Here is a 12,346-nt window from a genome sequence, read left to right on the forward strand (position 1 = left end):
ATGAAATCTGCTGTTTGACATTTTTCAAATAACAATATAGTAGAAAGTGCCTTTTTGACATTAAACTTTAGAAAAGCATAACTAAATAACCACCCCTTAGCTTTCTGTGATTTTTGGCACATAAGCCTATTATTACTGTTGGAGGCCAACAAAAATAACCCTTAGGACAGACCCCACCTCTAATTAAGAGTTTTAGTGTAAAGTGGCCCATTTTACACCACTCTTGTTATTTTTGTCTTAAGCTTAGCCTTTATTTGGGGAGCCTTAAATTCTTAAAACAGGCTAGAATAGCAAATGGCAACCCACTGTAATTTTTACAGAATTTTTGGAAATTATTACACCACTGTCGTAGTTCAAACCTCACTAGAAACCCTAAGTAGAAATTAAAAAAAGGAAAAGGAAAATGGTAATTAATGTCATCCTAAAACCCTTGTAATTTGTCCACTGGAATATATAAAGACAATACAAATCCACTATGTTATCCCCAATGAAAACCTAAGCCTAAAGAGTAATAAGCCTAACCCACTAGAAGCCCCGCATGACTAAGAAACCCTAAGTTACTTCTTGGCTTAGTTTTCTTTTTAGCATAATGTTATTAAATCCTGCATAATCATAACATACATGTTCATTGCATTCGATAGACTATAATCTTGCTGACGGAGAGTACATCCTTGTGCCGGAGCAAGGAGCTGCTCAGGAGGTAGCCCCAGATCCTGCACCCGAGTCTGCACCAGAGGACCTGCCTGCCACTGCTTTGGAAGGCAAGCCCCGGTTTATGCATAACCTGTTATTTATGCTATTTTACTCCACTTAATGATTGTAGGATTGATTGTGCACTTAGGTGTAGGAACTGTTTGAAACCCTAGTTGCATGATCTCAGGAATCCTTTTTGAGATGGATACTAGTATGCTAGGTCGAGTAGTTGCTTTATTTTAATTAGGATCTCGGTAGAAGACGAGTGATTTTTCTAGCACTCGCGCGAGATCAGGAAATTGGTTGTACCCACTTTCACATTATTATGATACTAGTTTGTGGACAACAATCCATGGAGATTGGTTGTTTACGAGATGAGAAAATGGAATAAGGATTAACGTGCGGATACCTGTGTCAAGCGTTTGAACGTACTAAACACATACCGAGAAATATGGTAAATCGGTAAGCCTAGTACCTGATTGAACCTGGCAGTAGACTTTGCCCCTCACGCGACCTGAGACGTGGTCTCCCATTCCGGTTATGGTGGGTACAAGTGCGGTCACTGCACGACGGCAGTCGGGGTCAGTGAGGCATTGTACGCCAAGGCGGTGAGCCCTGTTCTGCTGACGGGGAATTGATGGGGACGGTTGATGTGTGTGGGGACGGAGTGCCCTGGCATGTCGTGTGTTTAGGTTTACCTTGCAAGGATAAAAACTCGATTCGAATCGTCTGCTTCTCGCAGCTAATGAGACTGCTTGATCCATTGTACTGCATTGAGTAACAAGTGGAAATATGATGAGTTGATATAAGATGTTGATTGCTAATAATGTTTTGCTACTATGTATGAGTAGATAGTACACATTTAGCCTTAAGAGAGTCACACTTAAATTGACAAAAGTTAAAACTTGACTTAGAAACTCAGCTAGTGCTTTTGGCAAACCAAACCCCATAGCCAAACAGCTGCATGTCTAGAGGTAGAGGAGTAGGCTCCTCACACCGGGTAAGTCTAGCTGAGTATTAGTATACTCAGCCTTGCTTGTGGCATAATTTTTTACAGGTTCTCTGGAGGAAATGGTTGCTGGAGTGACTTGGCCGTCCATCTTGCCACCGGGTTGGACTGTCGAGTGGGACCCTACCTCGGCTGAGGAGGAGCATGAGGAGTGATGGGCCAGGCTTTCCCCATCCCTCTGTTTATTTACCGTTAGTTTTATTCCGCTGCACTTCTGTCGGGGACCATAATTAGGGGTACCCTCAAGGCGCCTAATTCTCAGCTGGTAACCCCCATCAGCATAAAGCTGCAAAGGCCTGATGGGCACGATTAAGTCAGGGATCAGTCCACACGAGTGACTCGATCACGCTTCACCCGAGCCTAGCCTCGGCCAAAGGCAGCCGACCTCGAGAGACTTCCGTCTCGCCCGAGGCCCCCTTTTTATGGCGGACACATCACCGGCTCGCCCAAGGCCTTGGCTTCGCTCAGAAGCAACCTTGACTAAATCACCACACCAACTGACCAAATTGCAGGGGCATTTAACGCAAAGGTGGCCTGACACCTCTATCCTGACACGCGCCCCCGGCAGAGCCGAGGTGACCGCCGTCACTCCACCGCTCCACTGGCCAGTCTGACAGAAGGACAGCGCCGCCTACGCCACTCCGACTGCAGTGCCACTCGACAGAGTGAGTCTGACACGCAATCAGGCCTTGCCAAAGGCGCCACGGCGAACTCCGATCCGCCCGACCCCAGGGCTCGGACTCGGGCTAAGACCCGGAAGACGGCGAACTCCGCTCCGCCCGACCCCAGGGCTCGGACTCGGGCTAAGACCCGGAAGACGGCGAACTCCGCTCCGCCCGACCCCAGGGCTCGGACTCGGGCTAAGACCCGGAAGACGGCGAACTCCGCTCCGCCCGACCCCAGGGCTCGGACTCGGGCTAAGACCCGGAAGACGGCGAACTCCGCTCCGCCCGACCCCAGGGCTCGGACTCGGGCTAAGACCCGGAAGACGACGAAACTCCGCCTCGCCCGACCCCAGGGCTCGGACTCCGCCCTGGCCTCGGCCGAACGACTTCCGCCTCGCCCGACCCCTTGGCTCGGGCTCGGCCACGGCAACAGAAGACAGACTCAACCTCGGCTTCGGAGGAAACCCCACGTCGCCCTGCCTAGGGCACAGACCGCCACGTCAACAGGAGGCGCCATCATCATCCCAACCCGAATCGACTCGGGTCATGGAGAACAAGACCGACGTCTCATCCGGTCAGCTCCGCTAGAGAGGCAATGATGGCGCTCCACAAGCTCTATGACGACGGCGGCCCCCAGCTCTCTTACGGAAGCAGGACAACGTCAGCAGGGACTCGACCGCTCCAACAGCTGTCCCTCCATCAGGCTCCGCCGCACCTCCGACAGCCACGACATCACGCCAGCAGGGTGCCCAGATCTCTCCGGCTGCCACATTGGCATGTACCTAGGGCGCTAGCTCTCCCTCCGCTAGACACGTAGCACTCTGCTACACCACCCCATTGTACACCTGGATCCTCTCCTTACGACTATAAAAGGAAGGACCAGGGCCTTCTCAGAGAAGGTTGGCCGCGCGGGACCGAGGACGGGACAGGCGCTCTCTTGGGGCCGCTCGCTTCCCTCACCCGCGTGGACGCTTGTAACCCCCCTACTGCAAGCGCACCTGACCTGGGCGCGGGACGAACACGAAGGCCGCGGGACTTCCACCTCTCTCACGCTCGGCTCCGGCCGCCTCGCCTCTCCCCCCTTCGCGCTCGCCCACGCGCTCGACCCATCTGGGCTGGGGCACGCAGCACACTCACTCGTCGGCTTAGGGACCCCCCTGTCTCGAAACGCCGACAGTTGGCGCGCCAGGTAGGGGCCTGCTGCGTGCTGACGAACAGCTCCCCGTCAAGCTCCAGATGGGCAGTCTCCAGCAACCTCTCCGGCCCGGGACGGTGCTTCGTTTCGGGACTCTGGAGTTCATGTCCTTCGACGGCAGCTACGACATGACACTTCTTCCACCGCCGCGTGACTACGACAATGGCGGCCGACAACCCGCCCGCCGGTGGCGGAATCGACGACATCTTCCCCGCGTGGTGGAAGAGCAACATTCGGGCTCGCTCCGTTCTCTCCCCCGCCAACGGAGGAGGAGGCGGAGCCGTCAAGGCCAGACGGGAGGCCACGCTTCGCCGGCCGTCGAGCGAATCGACGCCCCCGACGCCCTGACGGAAGGCACGCCGGACGTCGACCTCGCGTTCGAGACGGAGGCAAGCGCCGTCCCCCCGCGGCACGCTGACCCCGAGCAAGAAGACGACGCCGGCGCGCTCGCGGAAAGCCTGCAGGACGTCGCCCTCGAACCAGAGATGACGGCGCAACCAGTCCCCGATGTGACTACGTCGCTCCTCGTCGACCAAAAGGTAACGACTAACTCCCATCTTGCGTCATTTCGACTCGGCCTCAACCCGCCAAACGACCTCGTTTTGGCGGGCGCTCTCATTGAGGCGAGTGCGACCCCACTGAGGTTCTGTATGCGGTCGCCTTGGGACCAATTGACGGACGTCTCGACCTACGGGCCCTCTGGGTCCGAGGAAGATGACGATCCCAGCATTGGTTGGGATTTCTCCGGACTCGGCAACCCCAGTGCCGTGCGGGACTTCATGACCGCATGTGACTACTGTCTATCCGACTGTTCCGATGGAAGCCGCAGCCTTAGCGACGAGAGCTGCGGCCCAAGCCGCGAATGTTTCCACATCGAGCTAGGGGATCCCACCGAAGGCAACCATCTTGGCGTGCCGGAGGATGGTGATCTCCCTAGGCCGGTGCCTCGCGCCGACATCCCATGGGAGCTAGCTGTGGTCCCCGCTCCGGCGGGGGGTTACGACCCACAACTCGAGCAAGTCCGCGAGGTGCAGGCCAGGCTCAACGAGGGAACAGGAGCGCTTGAGCCGATCCGTCGGGACGTCGGACAGGCATGGGTGGGCCAATCCCTGGCTGGAGAAATACGTCATCTGCCCCAAGGTCTCCAGCACCGCGTCGCCAACGACGTCAGGATCAGGCCGCCGCCCGCATCCAGCGGGGTCGGTCAGAACCTGGCGACCGCAGCGATGCTCATCCGCGCGATGCCGGAGCCGTCAACCACCGAGGGGCGGCGAATCCAGGGAGAACTCAAGAATCTCCTGGAAGGCGCTGCGGCCCGGCGGGCCGAGAGCACTGCATCCCGGAGGCAAGGATATCCCTCGGAACCTCATGCCACGACTTCCCGATTCATGCGGGAAGCCTCGGTCTACACCGGGCGCACGCGCAACACCGCGCCTGCGGCCCCGGGCCACCTCGGCAACGAGCACCATCGACGCGACCGTCGGGCTCACCTCGACGAAAGGGTGCGCCGAGGCTACCACCCCAGGCGTGGGGGGCGCTACGACAACGGGGAGGATCGGAGTCCTTCGCCCGAACCACCTGGTCCGCAGGCCTTCAGTCGGGCCATCCGACGGGCGCCATTCCCGACCCGGTTCCGACCCCCGACTACTATCACAAAGTACTCGGGGGAAACGAGACCGGAACTGTGGCTCGCGGACTACCGCCTTGCCTGCCAACTGGGTGGAACGGACGACGACAACCTCATCATCTGCAACCTCCCCCTGTTCCTCTCCGACACTGCTCGCGCCTGGTTGGAGCACCTGCCTCCGGGGCAGGTTTCCAACTGGGACGACTTGGTCCAAGCCTTCGCTGGCAATTTCCAGGGCACATACGTGCGCCCCGGGAATTCCTGGGACCTTCGAAGCTGCCGGCAACAGCCGGGGGAGTCGCTCCGGGACTACATCCGGCGATTCTCGAAGCAGCGCACCGAGCTGCCCAACATCACCGACTCGGATGTCATCGGCGCGTTCCTCGCCGGCACCACTTGCCGCGACCTGGTGAGCAAGCTGGGTCGCAAAACCCCCACCAGGGCGAGCGAGCTGATGGACATCGCCACCAAGTTCACCTCTGGCCAGGAGGCGGTCGAGGCTATCTTCCGAAAGGACAAGCAGCCCCAGGGCCGCCCATCGGAAGAAGCCCCCGAGGCGTCTACTCCGCGCGGCGCCAAGAAGAAAGGCAAGAAGAAGTCGCAATCGAAACGCGACGCCGCCGACGCGGACCTTGTCGCCGCCGCCGAGTATAAGAACCCTCGGAAGCCCCCCGGAGGTGCAAACCTCTTCGACAAGATGCTCAAGGAGCCGTGCCCCTACCATCAGGGGCCCGTCAAGCACACCCTCGAGGAATGCGTTATGCTTCGGCGTCATTTCCACATGGCCGGGCCACCCGCCGAAGGTGGCAGGGCCCACGACGACGACAAGAACGAAGAACACCCAGCAGGGGGGTTCCCCGAGGTCCGCGACTGCTTCATGATCTATGGAGGGCATGCGGCGAATACCTCGGCTCGGCACCGCAAGCAAGAGCGCCGGGAGGTCTGCTCGGTGAAGGTGGCGGCGCCAGTCTACCTAGACTGGTCCGACAAGCCCATCACTTTCGACCGGGCCGACCACCCCGACCATGTGCCGAGCCCGGGGAAATACCCGCTCGTCGTCGACCCCGTTGTCGGCAATGTCAGGCTCACCAAGGTCCTGATGGATGGGGGCAGCTGCCTCGACATCATCTACGCCGAGACCCTCAAGCTCCTGCGCGTCGATCTGTCCTCCGTCCGAGCAGGCGCTGCGCCCTTCCACGGGATCATCCCTGGGAAGCGCGTCCAGCCCCTCGGGCGACTCGACCTCCCCGTCTGCTTCGGGACGCCCTCCAACTTCCGAAGGGAGACCCTGACGTTCGAGGTGGTCGGGTTCCGAGGAACCTACCACGCCGTGCTAGGGAGGCCATGCTACACGAAGTTCATGGCCGTCCCCAACTACACCTACCTGAAGCTCAAGATGCCGGGCCCCAACGGGGTCATCACCGTCGGCCCCACGTACAAACACGCGTTCGAATGCGACGTGGAGTGCGTGGAGTACGCCGAGGCCCTCGCCGAGTCCGAGGCCCTCATCGCCGACCTGGAGAACCTCTCCAAGGAGGTGCCAGACGTGAAGCGCCATGCCGGCAACTTCGAGCCAGCGGAGACGGTCAAGGCCGTCCCCCTCGACCCCAGCGGCGACACCACCAAGCAGATCCGGATCGGTTCCGGGCTCGACCCCAAATAGGAAGCAGTGCTCGTCGACTTTCTCCGCGCAAACGCCGACGTCTTTGCGTGGAGTCCCTCGGACATGCCCGGCATACCGAGGGATGTCGCCGAGCACTCGCTGGATATTCGGGCCGGAGCCCGACCCGTCAGGCAGCCTCTGCGCCGATTCGACGAGGAGAAGCGCAGAGCAATTGGCGAAGAGATCCACAAGCTAATGGCGGCAGGGTTCATCAAAGAGGTATTCCATCCCGAATGGCTTGCCAACCCTGTGCTTGTGAGGAAGAAAGGGGGGAAATGGCGGATGTGTGCGGACTACACTGGTCTCAACAAAGCATGTCCGAAGGTTCCCTACCCTCTGCCTCGCATCGACCAAATCGTGGATTCCACTGCTGGGTGCGAAACCCTGTCCTTCCTCGATGCCTACTCGGGGTATCACCAGATCCGGATGAAAGAGTCCGACCAGCTCGCGACTTCTTTCATCACGCCGTTCGGCATGTACTGCTATGTCACCATGCCGTTCGGCTTGAGGAATGCGGGCGCGACGTACCAGCGGTGCATGAACCATGTGTTCGACGAACACATCGGTCGCACAGTCGAGGCCTACGTCGATGACATCGTAGTCAAGACACGGATGGCTTCCGACCTCCTCTCCGACCTTGAAGTGACATTCCGGTGTCTCAAGGCGAAAGGAGTCAAGCTCAATCCTGAGAAGTGTGTCTTCGGGGTGCCCCGAGGCATGCTCCTAGGGTTCATCGTCTCCAAGCGAGGCATCGAAGCCAACCCGGAGAAGATTGCGGCCATCACCAGCATGGGACCCATCAAGGACTTAAAAGGGGTACAGAGGGTCATGGGATGCCTCGCGGCCCTGAGCCGCTTCATCTCACGCCTCGGCGAAAGAGGTCTGCCTCTGTACCGCCTCTTAAGGAAGGCCGAATGTTTCGTTTGGACCCCTGAGGCCGAGGAAGCCCTCGGCAACCTGAAGGCGCTCCTTACAAAGGCGCCAGTCTTGGTGCCGCCGGCGGACGGGGAAACCCTCCTGGTCTACGTCGCCGCGACCACTCAAGTGGTTAGCGCCGCGATTGTGGTCGAAAGGCAGGAGGAAGGGCATACATTGCCCGTTCAGAGGCCGGTCTACTTCATCAGCGAAGTGCTGTCCGAGACTAAGATCCGCTGCCCACAAGTTCAAAAGCTGCTGTATGCTGTGATCCTGACAAGGCGGAAGCTACGACACTACTTCGAGTCCCATCCGGTAACTGTGGTGTCATCCTTCCCCCTGGGGGAGATCATCCAGTGCCGAGAGGCCTCGGGCAGGATCGCAAAGTGGGCGGTGGAGATCATGGGCGAAACGATCTCGTTCGCCCCTCGGAAGGCCATCAAGTCCCAAGTGTTGGCGGATTTCGTGGCCGAATGGGTCGACACCCAACTGCCGACGACTCCGATCCAACCGGAGCTCTAGACCATGTTTTTCGACGGGTCGCTGATGAAGACGGGGGCCGGCGCGGGCCTGCTCTTCATCTCGCCCCTCGGAAAGCACTTGCGCTACGTGCTGCGCCTCCACTTCCCGGCGTCCAACAATGTGGCCGAGTACGAAGCTCTGGTCAACGGATTACGGATCGCCATCGAGCTAGGGGTCAGACGCCTCGACGCCCGCGGTGATTCGCAGCTCGTCATCGACCAAGTCATGAAGAACTCCCACTGCCGCGACCCGAAGATGGAGGCCTACTGCGACGAGATTCGGCGCCTGGAAAACAAGTTCTTCGGGCTCGAGCTCAACCACATCGCTCGGCGCTACAACGAAACCGCAGACGAGCTGGCCAAGATAGCCTCGGGGCGAACGACAGTCCCCCCGGACGTCTTCTCCCGGGATCTGCATCAACCCTCCGTCAAGCTCGATGACGCGCCCGAGCCCGAGGTACCCTCGGCTCAGCCCGAGGTACCCTCGGCTCAGCCCGAGGTACCCTCGGTTCAGCCCGAGGCACCCTCGGCCCAGCCCGAGGTACCCTCGGCCCCCGAGGGCGGGGCATTGAACGTCGAGGAAGGGCAGAGCGGGGCCACGCCAGACCAAGATTGGCAGGCCCCGTACCTGCAATATCTCCGTCGAGGAGAGCTACCCCTCGACCAAGTCGAGGCTCGGCGGGTAGCGCGACGCGCCAAGTCATTCGTCTTGCTGGGCGACGAAGAGGAGCTCTACCATCGCAGCCCCTCGGGCATCCTCCAGCGATGCATCTCCATCGCCGAAGGTCGGGAACTGCTGCAAGAAGTACACTCGGGGGCTTGCGGCCACCACGCAGCGCCCCGAGCCCTTGTTGGAAATGCTTTCCGGCAAGGCTTCTACTGGCCAACGGCGGTGGCTGACGCCAATAGAATTGTCCGCACCTGCGAAGGGTGCCAATTCTATGCGAAGCGGACACACCTGCCCGCTCAGGCTCTGCAGACAATACCCATCACCTGGCCCTTCGCTGTATGGGGTCTGGACCTCGTCGGTCCCTTGCAGAAGGCGCCCGGGGGCTACACGCACCTGCTGGTCGCCATCGACAAATTCTCCAAGTGGATCGAGGTCCGACCTCTGAACAGCATCAGGTCCGAGCAGGCGGTGGCATTCTTCACCAACATCATCCGTCGCTTTGGGGTCCCGAACTCCATCATCACCGACAACGGCACCCAGTTCACCGGCAAAAAATTCTTGGATTTTTTGCGAAGATCACCATATCCGGGTGGACTGGGCCGCCGTGGCTCATCCCATGTCGAACGGGCAAGTAGAGCGTGCCAACGGCATGATTCTGCAAGGGCTCAAGCCTCGGATCTACAACGACCTCAACAAGTTCGGCAGGCGATGGATGAAGGAACTCCCCTCGGTGGTCTGGAGCCTAAGGACGACGCCGAGTCGTGCCACGGGCTTCACGCCGTTTTTCCTGGTCTACGGGGCTGAAGCTATCTTGCCCACTGACCTGGAATACGGCTCCCCGAGGGCGAGGGCCTACACCGAACAAAGCAACCAAGCCAGCCGAGAGGAATCGCTGGACCAGCTGGAGGAAGCAAGAGAGCCTCCTCTCACGGCGTGAAGACGGTGCACCCGTGACCCGTTCCTCGAACGGATCGCACGCGCGCAACGGCCGCCCCGCCAACCACTCGCCCCGACGCATTAACTCCGCGGCGGGACACGCGGCGCCTCTGGTAGGAGGAGCGCGCGACGCTTCACCTTCGCCGCAATAACCGCGTCAGAAAAGGTACGCCACGTCGTCCGATTTCGTATCCTTTTCCGTTTTCCTCTTTCTCTATCTCTTGCAACAGGGACCGGGAAAGGGGGATACCCCGAAAGGGATCCTTCTCCGCGAAGGAACCGGGCTCCGAGCCCCCCATTACTGATCAGGGGTTCGAAGGCTGGCCCCCCGAGGGTTCAACAGTCGCCTCAGATCGCGTGGGCCCGACACCCACTACTGGTCAGGGGTTCGAAGGCCAGCCCCCCGAAGGGCTCCATGGCCGCCTCAGGCTACTCGGGCTCCGCGCCCATTACTGATCAGGGGTTCGAAGGCTGGCCCCCGAAGGGTTCACAGTCGCCTCAGACACCGAGCGAGGGATGACCAGGGGTACGTTCGATACATAACCGAGGCTCGGGCTGCGCTCCCGAGGTACCCTAGGACATTTCCGAGACCAGCGGGAACGATCTTGTAACGGAATCCCATCGGAGGGAGGCATCGAGCCCTCGGACCCCGTCGCCAGGGGACCGGGTCCGGCAAATCACCCGCAGGTACTTTTGGGCGTGCCTCTGGGCCCCTAGCCGACCCCCAACGAACGGGGCACGGACGTCCACTCGGATTACCCGCTTGCAGCTCACCGGAGACACCATGTTCGGTGCCCATCGAGGGTAACATGGCGCACTCCCCCCCTCCTCCTTGCGGAAAGGCGACGTAGGGGCGTATGTAAAAAGCCGAGTCTGTCCCTGATCGTCCTCTCGCCCTGTGCAGAGGCTCGGGGGCTGCTCTCTCAAAAACCGGCTCCGGCCAAATCGTTGACAGCGTCAACATACCAGCCCGAGAGCTTGGGCCCCGACCGTGAACCCGGGCTACGACCAGTTCGCATGAGGGAACGACCAGACCAGCCGAAGCGTTAAGCGAAGTATTAAGACCTCGAAGGAGTGTAACCACTCCTCCGAGGCCTCGGGGGCTACACCCAGCGGGTGCGCTCGCGCGCACCCACCGGAACGAAATGCAACCGAGAAAGGCTGGTCCCCTTGCAAAAAAGTGCGACAAAAGCCTCCAAGCGAGTGCTAACACTCCCTTCGAGGCTCGGGGGCTACTGTCGGGGACCATAATTAGGGGTACCCTCAAGGCGCCTAATTCTCAGCTGGTAACCCCCATCAGCATAAAGCTGCAAAGGCCTGATGGGCACGATTAAGTCAGGGATCAGTCCACACGAGTGACTCGATCACGCTTCACCCGAGCCTAGCCTCGGCCAAAGGCAGCCGACCTCGAGAGACTTCCGTCTCGCCCGAGGCCCCCTTTTTATGGCGGACACATCACCGGCTCGCCCAAGGCCTTGGCTTCGCTCAGAAGCAACCTTGACTAAATCACCACACCAACTGACCAAATTGCAGGGGCATTTAACGCAAAGGTGGCCTGACACCTCTATCCTGACACACGCCCCCGGCAGAGCCGAGGTGACCGCCGTCACTCCACCGCTCCACTGGCCAGTCTGACAGAAGGACAGCGCCGCCTGCGCCACTCCGACTGCAGTGCCACTCGACAGAGTGAGTCTGACAGGCAATCAGGCCTTGCCAAAGGCGCCACGGCAAACTCCGCTCCGCCCGACCCCAGGGCTCGGACTCGGGCTAAGACCCGGAAGACGGCGAACTCCGCTCCGCCCGACCCCAGGGCTCGGACTCGGGCTAAGACCCGGAAGACGGCGAACTCCGCTCCGCCCGACCCCAGGGCTCGGACTCGGGCTAAGACCCGGAAGACGGCGAACTCCGCTCCGCCCGACCCCAGGGCTCGGACTCGGGCTAAGACCCGGAAGACGGCGAACTCCGCTCCGCCCGACCCCAGGGCTCGGACTCGGGCTAAGACCCAGAAGACGGCGAACTCCGCTCCGCCCGACCCCAGGGCTCGGACTCGGGCTAAGACCCGGAAGACGACGAAACTCCGCCTCGCCCGACCCCAGGGCTCGGACTCCGCCCTGGCCTCGGCCGAACGACTTCCGCCTCGCCCGACCCCTTGGCTCGGGCTCGGCCACGGCAACAGAAGACAGACTCAACCTCGGCTTCGGAGGAAACCCCACGTCGCCCTGCCTAGGGCACAGACCGCCACGTCAACAGGAGGCGCCATCATCATCCCAACCCGAATCGACTCGGGTCATGGAGAACAAGACCGACGTCTCATCCGGTCAGCTCCGCCAGAGAGGCAATGATGGCGCTCCACAAGCTCTATGACGACGGCGGCCCCCAGCTCTCTTACGGAAGCAGGACAACGTCAGCAGGGACTCGACCGCTCCAACAGCTGTCCCTCCATCAGGCTCCG

Source organism: Zea mays, chromosome 1 (assembly GCF_902167145.1).
Source record: "Zea mays cultivar B73 chromosome 1, Zm-B73-REFERENCE-NAM-5.0, whole genome shotgun sequence".
Taxonomy (NCBI): domain Eukaryota; kingdom Viridiplantae; phylum Streptophyta; class Magnoliopsida; order Poales; family Poaceae; genus Zea; species Zea mays.